At 33.0% G+C, this 15,628-nt stretch overlaps 1 pseudogene; it reads left to right on the forward strand.

Moving 5' to 3' along the window:
- The first annotated feature begins 11,896 nt into the window (after window positions 1–11,896).
- On the forward strand, window positions 11,897–14,263 carry LOC18604983 (cytochrome P450 736A117-like; annotated as a pseudogene).
- The last annotated feature ends 1,365 nt before the right edge of the window (window positions 14,264–15,628 follow it).

Raw genomic sequence — 15,628 nt, forward strand, 5'->3', positions numbered from 1 at the left:
CATTAAACAACCAAGGTGATCCAAAGGTAGGAAGCATGATTTTTATTTTATTTCAATTTTTTTATTTCGTTGCATTGATGCTCTAATCATGCCGTTCCTAGCAGCACTGTCACAAAATTTCCATCTGTTGTTGACATAATGAACAAGGAATACTCTGAAATAGATTGCTTGAAGCCATACCTTAAAAGAGAAACAGTGAACTTGGCATTCCACTGCCTGAAAGCTTGCTTGAGTCCATATAGAGACTTGTGCAGCCTGCAAACCAGCTTTGAATCAGATGAATATGAGTGCTCCCTCTGTATTGAATAATCTGGAGGTATTTCCATGTAAACGTCCTCTTCAAGATCTTCATGAAGAAAAGCATTATTGACATCAAGTTGTCTCAAACACCATCCTTGTGCTATAGCCATGGCCATGGAAACTCTAATTGTAGTTTGCTTAGCAACATGACTGAAGGTTTCTTGATAATCAAATCCCTCAATTTGGCTATAACCCTTTGTTACTAAACGAGCTATATATCTTTCCACACTTCCATTAGCCATCATTTTCACTTTATATACCCATTTGCAACCAATGGTATGACAATTTGGGGGTAGAGGTACAACTGACCATGTTTTGTTACCTTCTAAGGCTTGTAATTCAAGAGCCATAGCATTTTTCCAATGAGAATGCTAAATTGCTTGATGATGAGTCAGGTTCATGAATTTGCAAAAGGAAAGAATAAAGGTCTTATGAAAAGATGACAATTTTTTATTGGACAAGTAGTTTGACATTGGATGTGTCGTAACGTGCTGGTCCAACAACCCGACCGCTAGATGTAGGCGAAAATAAAGTGGTTTAGGAGTCGCCACTAATCTTTTTTATCTAGGTGTGATTGGTCACCTATTAACCCGATTCTAATCGACGAAGTCCTAAATTAATTTTAGGTCCGTCGAAAAAACGAGAACTGATCCATGTTTTTTTTTTTAGAAATGAGTTCGGGAGTGCGGTTACACACGGAGAAGGGTTAACACCTCCGTGGCGCCCGTTCCACGAACGGTACCATTTAATCTTAAGTTATCCTATTATAGCCTACTTTTGATTTAATCTCTACTTATTAACTAATTTTTTATTAAATTGGCCGATTGATTTTTTTATATTTGGTTTTACGTATGCACATGATGCAAGCGTAAAATGATGTCATGACTTGTTTATTTTAAATAATGGGGTCGACAATTTTTTATTGGAAAATCATTCGAAGACCATCCCAACGCTTTGGTGAAGTCTCAAAATTTTTCTCACCTAGAGATATCCCCAGAAAAACTCGTCTCTACAAGCTCCTTGGAGAAATCCCATCATCGGAATTTTTGCACCATTAACAAGATAAATGTGGCATGCTATGACAGGATAAAATGATAATATCTACATGCACGCGTTTATTAACTTAGGTGGTTCATAATTCATGTAATACTATGTTTAATAGTTTAGGTGATTTATTGCTTTATTTATTAATGTATATTATTTTTACAATGATTATTTGAGTTAATAACTATTAGAGTATGGAGTTCGGATTTATCCCGACGCTTCGGTGAAAATCCGTTTTAAACTCCACACCTAAGAAATCCACTCGAAAGAGGCTACTCTTTACCCTTTTTAAGTGAAATTCTATCATCGGATCACTTAAAATAATTATTTTATTTTTTAATAATTATATTTACATCATGTATTTTATTTTATTTTTATTGCTATTTTTATTCATTTATTGATTTTTTAGACCAAACCTAGGAATTCTCATAAATATGAATATTGATCCCAATTATATATATATATATATATATATATATATATATATATATATATACATTTACTATTACAACCATTATCATCTCTTTTTATTATTATTTTTTTGTATTTTTTTTGTTCAAATATTTGTTTATATCTATTTTTTATCAAATATTTACCCATATTTTCATTTACCACTCTATATTTTATTGTTATTTTTCTACTTTTAAATATCACATAATCTCTTTATAATATATTTTTTGTCTTAATTAAATTATCCTTATGCTCCTAATAATATGTCTTTAACATAAACAATTGAGCCACCACAATGAACAAAAAAAAACATTAAAGTAAAAGGCATGCAAGTTGAATCTTACCTTGTGTAGGTTTAGATTAACTCAAAAAGGACAAAATTATGTGGCCAAGGCAAGCCACCAAAGGTACAACAACATGCACCATTTGATGCATTAGAATTTCTCCAAAAACTGCCGTCAAAAGCTCCCTTTTTGTTACAAATCTCTACCTCTTTTCTCTTTTTTCTTTTTCTTTTTCTTTTTCTTTTTTTTTCTTTCTTCTTCTCTTTCTCTCCTTTCCTTTCTCTCTCCCCGCTGGCTTCTTCTTTCTTTTTCCTCTTTCTTTCTTTCTCATTCTCTTTCTCTCATTTCTCCCTGCCGGCATCTCACCCTTCTTCTCTTCTCTCTTCCTCTTATCTCTACCGCCACAGATCAGCAGATCTACCCCTCAAAATCTCGATCCAAATCTCTTTTTTTTCGCCGTTGGTATACCAAATCTGAAAATCTTGGCTTCCACTCTCCTTTAGCGGCGCTCTAAAGATCCAACTCCTCCCTAGAAAACCCAAAACACCCTTCACCGGATCTAACTAACTTTTTTTTTATTTGTGTTATGTTTGTTTTGATTTTTGATCTTTTGTTATTGTGGCTAGGGTAGTCTGTTGGTAGTTTAGGATTTTTGGTGGTTGATTTGTGGTTTTGGTTGTTTGAATCTGGTTTTTTTTGTTCTTGAATCGAGTTTTTTTTTTTTCAAATCCCCTTCCTTTCAAAATCTTTTTGGTTCTTATAGAGTGTAGTTGTCCAAATTTTGGACAATCAGAGAGGGTAATCGTGCTTTTCAGCATGGATCTCGGATGGGTGCCTTTTAGTCAAAAACAAATCTGCCAGAAGTGATCTTCAAATCCAGACCGTCGGAGGAGCATTTAATGCTCCGTATTTTGTTGACAATGGAAGCAAAACGTGTTTCAGCCTCTTTTTATTTTTTTACTTTTATTTTTTATTTTTATTATATTATATCATTATTTATTTTTATTTTTGTTATTTTTATTTTTTATTTATTGAATGAATGGGTGTCTACAGGATGTGAAGTAGAACATTTTAAGCTTGAAGGTAAATTAGTGTGATATGCCTCTAAGTATTTTGGAGTATGTCTGATTCTGGAGCTTTTTCTAGTTAAAGTAATATCAGATGAAACATGAGTAGGATTTACTTGAACATGTTCAACAATATCAACAGAAGTATTTTCAACAAAAGCAAGATTATTTTGAACATGCTCAACATTATCAAAAGATGAAATGGACAAATCTGGAACTAAATAATTTTCCAAAGAGACATCATTAGAATTTGAAGGGAATGGAACTTGTGAAGACACTACTTAAAATATCAGAATTAACAAAGAAATGATCAAGAGTAGAAACAGGTGCTTGATGAAATGAAGAAATATGATCATCATGATTCAAATTCAAGAAAGGAAACACATGCTCAAAGAAAATGACGTTCTTGGAAATTAAAACTTTATGAGCATTTACATCATATACCTTGTACCCTTTAACACCACTAGGATATCCCAAGAAGACACATTTGGTAGCTTTTTTATCAAATTTCTTTCTATGTTGAGACAAGGTGGAAACAAAACATAGACAACCAAACACTTTAAAATGGTTTTATGTAGGCAGAGTATGGTACAACAACTCAAATGGTGTCCTATTTGAAAGAATTTTAGAAGGCATCCTATTTATAATATGTACTGCAATCAAAGCAGCATCACCTTAGAATTTTAAAGGACAATGTGAATGATAAAGTAAAAACCTAGCTACTACCAAAATATGTTGGTGTTTTCTTTCCACCAACCCATTCTGCTCATGTGTTTCATTACAAGACAAATGATGAATTATTCTTGTTTTTGCATAAAAATCATTCAATCTAAATTCCAGTCCATTATCTAATCTCAAAACCTTAATTGATGTTTGAAATTGATTTTGAACTAATTTTTGAAAAAAAGGAATGATACTTGACACATCTTACTTGTATCTTATAAAAAATATCCAAGTAAATCGAGAAAAATCATCAACAATAGTAAGAAAACATCTATGACCAGATAATGTAGGAACTTCACAGGGTCCCCAGATATCTACATGAATAAGATCAAAAGAATTCTTTGAACTTTGAACATGGACTAGAAATGGGAGTTTTCTTTGTTTTGCCATAGGACATACTTCATAAAGCATATTATTGAACATTGTATGTCTAAAAACTGTATGTGCAACACATTTATTCTTTCCACAAGTGCATGACCTAATCTAAATGCCACAAGTCAAAAGGCATTAACGTTGTAGTACAAACATTGTTTTGAAAAGAATTACAACCATTAATATCTGAAATAGTTGAAGAGTTAACTAGTTTTTCAAGATTGAATTTGAATAAATCCTTTTCATCCTTGTTATTCTACATGATATATAGTCCTGAGTATACTTTAGCTACACTAGTAACTGTCTAAGAGGCAAAATCCTGAATCATGTAGATTTTATCAGTGAAGAATACAACATTTAGTTATGAATCAGTGAGCTGAGAAACTGATATCAAATTGAATTTAAAACTGGGTACATAAAGGACATTTTTCAAGACGAGTAATGAAGTTACTTTTACTGTACCAATATGTGAAACAAGGGCTTTTGTATTATTTGGAAGCTGAACATAATGATTGAGAACAAGTTTAGCATAAGTGAAGTTATTTAAGGTACAAGATACATGATCTGTTGCTTTTGTGTCTACAATTCGAGAATTTTCTTAAGTATGAAAATATTCACAAGTTTATATCTAGTAGGAAGATTATTACTTGTATTGAAGCAAGCAATACCAAAAATAATACTTGTAAAAAAAGAATTTACTAGGGAATGTTTGGTCTGCTAAGAACTTGTTGAAGGATTGACTACTGTATAATTGATTAGAAGACTCTAATCATCATTAACATTCAAACCACTCTTATTGAGAAGACTCATTAGCTTATGAACTTGCTGCCTTTTTATGGATATTCATGTCAGTGATTTAACACTAGTACTTAAACATTCAACTTCATTTTCATGATCATACTGTAGCTTTTCTGTGTCATTTACAGTTCCAGTAGCAATATGATTCACAGCAAATTTCCTTTTCTTAAAACTAGCTCATTTTCCTTTGGTTAACTTGAAATCATTAGGACAACCAATTATTTTATAACACCTTTCCTTGCTATGACCTTTTTTATTACAGTGCGAACATATAATGTCTTTCCTAGGCTTCTTTTTCCCTTCTGATACAACTGCCATAGCTGCTGAAGATTCCAAAACTGGATGAGCCTGAATTAACAGATTTTTCTGAGTTTCTTCCCTTAAGACTAGGCTATAAACTTTATCTAAAGGTGGAATACGATCCATTAAGATAATTTGAGACTTGATTCCTGAATATGTATCATTTAACCCATTTAAAAACCTGAAAGTCTTATCCTATTGGTACTGTTCAGTATATTTTTTAAAACAATTTAGATTACATTTCCCACATTCACAACTTGGTAGGGGTCTAAAATTCCTCATTCCTTCCCAAATGCCTTTCAACTTAATGAAATAGGCATGTACAGATCTAGTACCCCGTGTAACATTACCTAGTGTATATTGCAAACTGCACACCTTAGTATCACCCGACTGTGTAAAATTCTATTTTTATGTGTTTTAAATTTCCATGGCATTATCCATATATAAGATTGTTGAGGCTATTTGTGTAGTAATTGTCGTAACGTGCGAGTTCGGGAACCTGACCGCTAGACTTGGAGTGATTTGGGAGTCGCCACCAATTTTTTTTTTCTAGGTGTGATTGGCCACCTGTTAAATTTGTTCTATTCGACGAAATCCTAAATTGATTTTAGATTTGTCGAAAGAACAATAAACTGGTCCACATATTTTTTAAAGTTGGGTTCGGGAGTGCGGTTATGCATAAGGAATGATTAACACCCCTATGACACCCGTTCCATGAACGGTACCATTTAATCATATGTTATCTTAACCCATTGATTTTATTCTTATGTTTCCTTAATTATTATTTATTTATTTCATCTTTTATTAGAATATTTTATTTCATTTTTACGGGGTTTAACATGCACGTGATGTAATTGTGAAATGCATGACATAAAATCGGGATAATGCCAAACGAAAATATTTTATTGAGTGTATTTTCTGAATCCGCCCATCATACTGGTGGAATCCGAAAGTATTCTCTCACCTAGGGAAATACCTTAGCAACCTGCCTTTGCAAGTTGACTAAGTAGATCTCATCATCGAGATAGTAGTTAGTGAGTAAAAAAAAGTATTTTATGAATGTAAATCCTAATACGCATAGAAGTCTTTTGTTAAAGATATTTATCCGGACCCTCCCATCGTATTGGTGTAACTCAGAGGTATCTTTTCACCTAGGGAGTTTACCGATGAAACTCGCCTTCACAAGCTTTCTCAAAAAGTCCCATCATCGGGGTTTAGACCTGTACACAAAATATATCTATATGCCATGACATTTAACAGTGCAACCATGGTACGTGATGCACTTGTAATCTTAATGTTTTTTTTTTTTACTTTATTATTTTTTCTTGTGAGCATATATTCCATGACTAAATATCTTATATTTACTTATTGTTCCATTTTTATTTGGTTATGTATTTTGCCATGTAAGAGCTTATTTATTTTACTGTATGAAATTTTTCAAAATCATATTTTTAGATTAAGTATTTTTTTTATTTCATAATTGTTACTTGTTTATATGTATATTATCCATTCTTTTTTGTGCTATTATTATTGTTAAAATACTTATTGTTATCATTAAGGCCTTATTTCTTTTGTTTGTATATTGTGATTAATTGATCATTAAGTATGTATAGTTTTTTATTTATTTAAGATTAGGAACATCGAAATTTCAAATCAAGGCCCTCCCATCGTACTGGTGGAGCCTTAATTTGAATTTCGAACCTAGAAAAAATTAGCCTGGGATTGCAACTCCTCGCGTCCCGACCAATTATCCCATCATCAGTATTGGTTATTTATCATTCCTATACATTTTATTACTATGTATATTTTATAAATATATATATTTTTTCGTTGGCATTATTTTTTTTAAAACTAGAAAAAGGGCAGTATTTATGTAATTCAGAACGTTTAGCTAAAGCAACTAAATCATCATCATTCTTAATTAAACATCAATTCTAGGAACCCACCAAAATCACACAACAAATTTGAGAAGAATATAAAAGGATTTACCTTCGTGGGTCAAATTAACCCAAATAGTCAACCCAACCTGCAGTCCGTTCCAAAGCACCATCCAGCCCTTTTGTCCAGCAGTCTTTAGTGTGCCAAAATGGCGCCGTTTGAAGGAGTGAAAATGAACCCTTTGTGGGTCCAAAAACAGCGTCATTTCAAAGTTATCCAACCCTCACTACAAAACCCCCTTTTTTCTCATTTACTTTTCATTTTCTCTCTTCTAGTTCTCTCTCTAGCCGTTGGCTTCTCAAACCTCTCTCTAAAAGCTTTCACCTTTTCTTTCAACCAAAACACTCCCTTTTACTCCCCATCGGTAGCACTTCTCGGATGGTCCCACTTCCGCCGCCTGCTACTCGACCAGCCCTTTGTCTTTTGTTGCCCGAATCGGGCTTTGCTCCCCTCGTCGATGTCGGTCGGATCTCCTCTCTCTGCCTCTTTCTTTTCACCGGTGGCAAGCTCAAACCCCTTTTCTCCTAGACGACGACAAACCCAGCTAATTTCCTCCTAATCGGAGGCAGTAGAAAACCTTAAACTTTCTTTCTTTGTCTGGCAGCAAACTTACAAACCATATCTCTTTTCCCACAACCGGCGGTACTAAAACCCCCTCCAAAGTTTCCCTAAAAACAAGCTACCAACCCCCCAAACGAAACCATTTTCCTATTCCCCATTTCATTCTATATTTTTTATTTTTTATTTTTTATATATATCTTGTGGATTTGTGGTTTTCGACTACTAGACTAGGAGTTTGATCTTTGCAGGTTGTTAGGGTTTTTTCTTTAGGGTTTTTGATTTCTCTGTGTTTTTGGGTTGCTAAGGATTCCTAGGGACTTTGATTGCTGATTCTCTCTAGTTTTTTGTTCTGAAAATTTTTTTGTCTCCTTTCATCATTTTGAAGCCCCCTTTTAAGAACTAGATTGTTCAAAAATTTGGACAATCTAGAGGTGAAATCAAATCATGCTCTTCTGAGCATGATTTCACAAGGCTCTAGCAAACAGAAAGGGTTGGTAGTTGGAAGTGACCACTCCTCCTCAAATCTGGCTACCTTTATGGGGCATTCATGTCCTGTAATGATGGACTGGGGAAGGGGTTGAGCACACGTTCAGTCCTTTCCTGTTCATCCATTTTTTCCCTTTTTTTAAATTCATTTTTTTTTATTTTTTATTATTTTATTATTTTTTTAAATGAGTGTCTACAGTAACAGACTCCAATATTCAAGCCACAAATAAGTTATTACACATTTTCTATTGTTCAAACAGAGAATCTGTAGGTTTTGGCTTCAATATAGTACCATTGACAAAATCAAGTTTACTCCTAACAGACAATGCAAATAAGAATTACCTACACCAGGGTAATTGTCTGCAAACAATTTAGTGTTTATCATCAATGATCAGGATGATCATTGTGATGCAGGTAAAATGGTGATTGGGGATTCTCAAATCCTAATGAAACATTATTTCTTGGATTCATTGTGTTTACCGTGGGCAAACCCTTAAAAGAAGACGAGACAGATTTATCATTCACCATTGATATCAAAACTCATAAAGCAACAAATCAAGAAGGAGAAAAAAAAAAGCTTTGAAATCTGCAACTAAGACTTGATACTGATTGAATATCAAGCAAGGTAAAAAAAAAAAAAAACTTGCCTCAACTAGAGTTGATCACAACAAGATCACATGAAGATCACATGGCTCTGATACCAAGTTAAAATTGAAGAAAAGAAACTAACAATGACGAACTGAAGTATCGAGAGATGAAGGAACGAAGAATAGTTGAAGAATTTGTAGAATTTTCATTCAGCTGAACTATCTACAAGAAAGCTATTTATAATAGTTTGTTGAAAGAGTTAAGTAAAATTGTTAACCCATCAAGTAATTACAACTAACCAACTATTTACTGTTATAGTAACTCAATAAAAGATTAAATTTTACAATAAATAAAAATAAGTCACGTGACTTTTATGTGACTTCTTTCATCAGCTTTAATCTTTGGACTTCAACAATTTCAGCCTTTCATTCATTAGACTTCAACTCTTTATATCTCTATTTACAATCAATGTATAATAACAATCATTTATAGATAACTCATTTGTTAACCTTGTTGTCTTTGTTAAAAACTATTGAACCTTGTTGTCTTTGTTAAAAACTATTGAACCTTGTCTCTTTTGTTAAAATTTTGGAATCTCGTTTTTAACTACCTTCTATACATATTAATTTTTAACAAACAATTAAAAATTCATCCAAAACAAATCTATAATTTGTAATAAATTGTCAAAACAATCAAGAAAATGAACTAAAAATTTTTGAACTATTCAAAAAAAATTCAAATAAGATTTTATTCTTATATTACATTCAATCAAATTCAAGTATTTTTATTGTAAATCAAATAAGTCCTTATGACTAATAGTTGATTAACTGTCATTAGTCAAAATGTCATTTATCATTTTTTATCCACATGGTATTAATGTGGCATTGACATAGAGATTAGAAAATCCAATATGATCACCCGTCATGCTAAGATAGCATATCACGTCATCATTCACTATAACATGTTAACATGTCTAGTGTCTTCTCAGTCCTCTCATTCTCCACCTCAAGAATTTGAAAAAAAAAACGATAATATTTAAATGAGTGCCAAAACAAAGTCCTTTGACCCCCAACTGAGAAAAAAAAAGATGACTTAATTGAATGACAACCAAAACCTTACTTTTATGTATAGTTATAAATTATAAATATTGTACTTAGCCGTTTGTCGTTGACAAATATAATTCGTGATAATGATAAAATTACCACATAACACGTAAATAATGACGTAAGTTTCATGAAATTATCCATTATTTAATCTCTTATTTTATTTATAAAAAAATTGTTCATGGATTATTGTCTTTATTTTTTCTTAAAATTAGTGATTAGTATAATAAGATTTGAATGGTAAAAAAAGAATTAAACTTATCATATTTGAAAGAAGATAAAATCATTTTCACAGGCTTTCCCCTTCCTTCTTCTCCCTAACTTGGATTGAGATTGGGCCATTTGGCCTTCACTAATTGATTTGGGCTAAGCACTACAATCTCTCTTCCTTTCCCCAATCATCACGCCCGAAAACAACTATCGGATCTTTGGGAAAAGTTTTGTCTGCCTTAATGTGCCTAAATTTACCAAAAAAACAAAAAAATGGGGTTTAGTGGGGGGAAGATTTGTCAAATCTCTTGAAAATGACAGCAGTGGCAAATTATTTGTCCAAACTCGTACAAGTTATTTAATTGTCTATTGAAAGAAGCATCAATCTGATTATAATATTATATACAATTGAAAGCTTGTTAAGGCTTCTTTTTTTTTTTTATAAAAAAGAAAAAGCTTGTTAAGGCTTTAATATTTAGTTTATTTAATGTGACAAATATCATGATGATCAGTGAGATTAGCAAATTCAACAAGTTAAAAAAAACGTGTAACCCATAAATTGTTTTCTAATGCAAATAAAATGATGCAAACAGTGGTTCTTATCCTATTAAATAAATCGGAAGCGCAAATGCATAAGACTAGTTGTTGAACAAAGTTTTTTATAAACATTATTAGGGTTCTTAATTAATCCATTCTGTCCCATCCCTCTTTAATACAAATTGGCGTTTTTCATGCCTTACTTGTATTCCAACCTATCTAATACAAAGATGAAGAAGAATTTAACATGGGAAAGTCTACACTATATATAGGTATCTTTTTGCAATTCAAATGGCAGTTTTTGTTAGGGAAAAACACTTATACAGTAGTATATATCTTTGGCTCAATGTCACTTAAATTGCCTGCCACTATACATTTTATAATGGCTATACGTTTATCACCTCTCCTAAACGCGACACAAGAGGCACAGTAATGGTTTATTGGAATATATGCCTTTGATTAAATTAGTATGATATTAAAATTTTCTTTAGATTTAGGAAAAAGTAACACTACATAATATATATATGTAGTTAATATTTGATTAGCTTTGTCTGCCTTGTTACATGGGCTCATTATAAACACTCAAGCATTTGTATTTGATGTATTATCATGTCATGTCACTAATCAAGTGTGTTTAAAATCTTTACAAAGAAAACTAGTTATTCGGATAGCATAGTTAATTATGTTTACTAGTAATGTATAGAACTATATGACAGTTGACATGTTTATCATATTCTACATTATGATGTGTCATTAACTTTTAAATTATAAAGATTGTTATATATAATTTAATTTGCTTTTTTTAGCTACAAGTTAATTTGTGGGAATTGAATTTTTGTAATGTTTCTCATTTTGTTCATTGCTTTAGAAATTATCAATAAAATCACTAAGAAGGGAATGGCATATATGCACTCAAGTAATATCACAGTTCAAAATTTTAAGCCAAAACACACGAATTGTGCAAAAATTCTATTTTTGGGATCTTAAAAAAATATCTTAGCAAACTTAATAATGAATGTATATATTTTTTGCTTGAAGAGTTAGTATTGAATTTCTTGAGTTTTCCTCAAATAAAAAAAAATGTTGATACAACAAGATTAATACGGACGAGATTCATGATCATTTGCTTTAAAAATTCAAAATTGTCTCATTAAAAAAAAAATGCCATAGTCGACACTCTTTTTCAACATTTTTATATGTTGAACACGATACGATGATCTATTAACAAGCAACACTTTGTAAACGAGGCAATCAGACAAACAACCACCTCAGGCCTCAGCAACTGGTCCTTCAATTAGAATTTGATGAACCATAACCTCGTAGCCAATATGTTCCACTATTTCTGTATCAATGTCCTTCCCTTCCTCCTCTTCGTAATTTTCCTTGTCAAATGGCTCCTTGCTTCACCAAGTACTGCAAATAAAAGCCTACCACCGTCGCCACCAAAGCTGCCGATTCTCGGAAACCTCCACCAATTGGGCCGCCACCCTCACCGCTCTTTAAGGTCAATAGCTCAACGCTATGGTCCTGATTTCATGCTGCTCTATTTTAGTAGCATACCTGCACTTATCGTCTCCTCTGCAGATGCAGCCCGTACGATAATGAAAACACATGATGTCATCTTCTCTGATAGACCCCAAATAGGCGCTGCTAAGAAACTTCTCAATCAGGACATGTCGACTGCTAAGAAACTTCTCAATCAGGACACCAAGTATTGGAGGCAGTTGAGAAGCATTTGCAGGCTGCAGCTCTTAAAAACAAGAGGGTTCGAACTTTTAAAACAGTCAGAGAAGAAGAGATCTCTCTCTTCCAGGGAAAAAATAAAGATTCCTGTTCGTTGTCAGGGCCTGTTGATTTGACAGGAATGTTAATCACTCTGATCGACGATGTGATATGCAGGGTGGCATTTGGGAGGAAGTACAGTGGGGATGGAGTTGGGAAAAATGTTCCAGTTGATGCTTGGGGAGTTGATGAAGTTGTAGGGCACTTTCAAAATTGGGGATTTTATCCCGCGGCTTGCTTGGATAAACCTTGTCAATGGTACACATTTTAAAACCGAGAGAGTTGCTAAGTGGTTTAATAGTTTTCTGGAGAAAGTACTTGACGAGCATATGGATGGAATCAAGAGAGAAGGAAGTGGTAATGGAAGTCTTGAAAGGGAAGACGGGAAGGACCTTGTGGATGTTTTGCTTGAGATTCAAAAGGACATGTCTGACTTGACCCTTGGAAGAGATAGCATTAAAGCTGTTGTCCTTGTATGGAGTCTCCCTCTAGCAGCCTCTTCATTTTTTAACATGGAAACCGTTCTTATATTTTACTCCACACTCATGACCAACGTCTTTCCTAATTACCATGATGTAGTTACGTCTTTCCTAATTACCATGATGGAGTTACACTATTGATTCTCTTATTCAGGTGAAAACAACCAGTAAAGATGGTTCTGTTAACCTTTCAAATTATACAAGTTTTTGGTCGGATTCTTCGGTGTTGATCACTTGTTTCTTCCCTCACCCATCCCCTCCTTAAAGTGTCTCAAAGTTTTTGCAGGGCTAAATTGAGATTTTACATGATTTCGTTTAAAATTCGTTTCTTGTATGATTTGTTTTCCGGTGGAACTGATACAACTGACAGAGTCCTAGAATGGGCAATGACGGAGCTCTTGAGACACCCGAGAGTCATGAAAATATTGCAAAATGAGGTAAGGGAAATTGGCAGTGGCAAACCAAATATAACAGAAGACGATATAAACAGAATGGATTACTTGAAGGCAGTAATCAAAGAGACTCTTCGCTTACATCCCCCACTTCTGCTACTAGTTCCTCGAGTATCAACCCAAGATGTTAATATAAAGGGCTATGACATAGAAGAACGAAAACTGGTAATTGTAAATGCTTGGGCAATTGGAAGAGACCCAGTCCATTGGAATGAACCTGAGGAGTTTCGACCAGAGAGATTCTTAAACAATCCTATAGGTTTCAAAGGGAATGACTTTCAATACACACCATTCGGAGATGGCCGGAGGGGTTGTCCTGGAATGGCATTTGCAATGGCTATGAATGAGATTATCTTAGTCAACCAAGTCCACAGGTTTGATTGGTCATTGCCTGGTGGAACAACAGGGGAGGATTTGGATATGACTGAGACTACAGGCATTGCCATCCATAGAAAAGTTCCTCTCCCCGCTGTTGCAACCCCTACTTCCTACTAGTGGCAGTCCAAGCAGCAGGACTGTACACCTTTAAAATAAAATCCAAGTGACATGAAATAATTAGACTGAATTCAAATCCAGTACTAGTCGTATTTTGGGCACGGCTCATTCTAATTTCTAATTAATTGGACTGAATAATTATGTACTGTGTAAAGCATGGTGGTGCAGCTCGTGTTTATTTCTAAAGTTGTTTTTACCTTACAGGAAAAGCCTATCATCCTTTGTCATGAAACTAATGGGTTGCAATTCTTTTTTTTTTTTTTGAAAGGTAATGAGTTGCAATTCTTAATTTCATATCTTAGCTATACTAATAAAGTTTTCAATTATAAATTTACAAATTAATAAAATTCAAATGATAATTTAATTACTATGAAACATATTTATGATGGAATTGTTTTTCCCTTCTAAGTTTGATACATGGTTGTGGTTTCAAGAAATTCCAAATTAAGGGTGGAGAAAATTAATGTTTAGTATCCCTTTTTTCAAGAGATAATCTTATAGTTGCAAAAGTTCAGAAAATTTACCTTTCTATAAAAGTTTTGACACGATATTTAAAAGTGAAAAGTATATAATTTTAAAATGAGTTAAACTATTAGTTAGTTCGTGAATTATTTAATTCAATCTCATTCTATGAATATTTAAATTTAATTTGTTATTATCTTATAGTTACTCAATAAATGAGTGAAGTCGAATTCTTGTACTACTCGGCTCAAATGATTTATGAGCTAGTCGAATTTCAATTTTTTAATATTTACATATATAAATAAAAAATAAAGATAGTAAGTGAAATCAAAGACATATAATGTCTATTTTGTTGATTTCTTAAGAAAAATTATTGCAGGAAAAGGTTTTGAATTAATTTAACAATCAATTAGTTAGTATTTAATTTAATAAAAATATTATAAATAAAGGAAAAAAATTTAATAAATCATCAAGGAAATACATATCATTCAATATATTCATTTTGGAGTTTGTTATATATAAAATAATGATAATGATGATAATACTTTTTGGCACAATATAAATTGCTGCTGAGTTCCTAAAAGAAGTTGAACTGAACCCCAGAATATAGATCGATACATCGAGTTTTCTACACTTTTTAGAGCGACATAAAGTCTATTTCATGTCATGTCCATTGTTTTTCTCCATGCTAGACTATTTTCTTTTCAGGGAACAATTGCAATTTCCCCACTTAGTACTTTATGCCTCTAACCCTGACGGCCTCACCCTGTAGAACATTAGAGCCCTCGGAGCTTCTTTATCGACTCTTTGGGATTTCTGTAGTATAAAGCAGCTGGAAATTATAGTAGAAGTATTCTTACATGACATTAACAACTGATATCATCACTTGACTCTAGCAACGGATGTGCTAATTAAAACTAGTTTGTGTGCACAACCAAGTAGTTTAATGTTTTTGAAACTTTACTTAACCATTGTTTTTGTTCCAGAATTTTTAGCTTTACTTTCACACTAAATGAAGTTGATGTCTTCTTTCATTATAGGATACGTTTGCAGCTGGTACTGACACTACAAACACAGTCCTGGAGTGGGCAATGACAGAACTCTTAAGGCACCCAAAGATTGTGAAAGAACTGCAAAAACAGGTCAGGAAAGTTACCGGAGACAAATCAGACATATCGGAGGATGATCTGGATGAGA

The sequence above is a fragment of the Theobroma cacao genome, chromosome 3 (genome assembly GCF_053813885.1).
Source record: "Theobroma cacao isolate CCN51 chromosome 3, ASM5381388v1, whole genome shotgun sequence".
NCBI classification, from domain to species: Eukaryota; Viridiplantae; Streptophyta; class Magnoliopsida; order Malvales; family Malvaceae; genus Theobroma; species Theobroma cacao.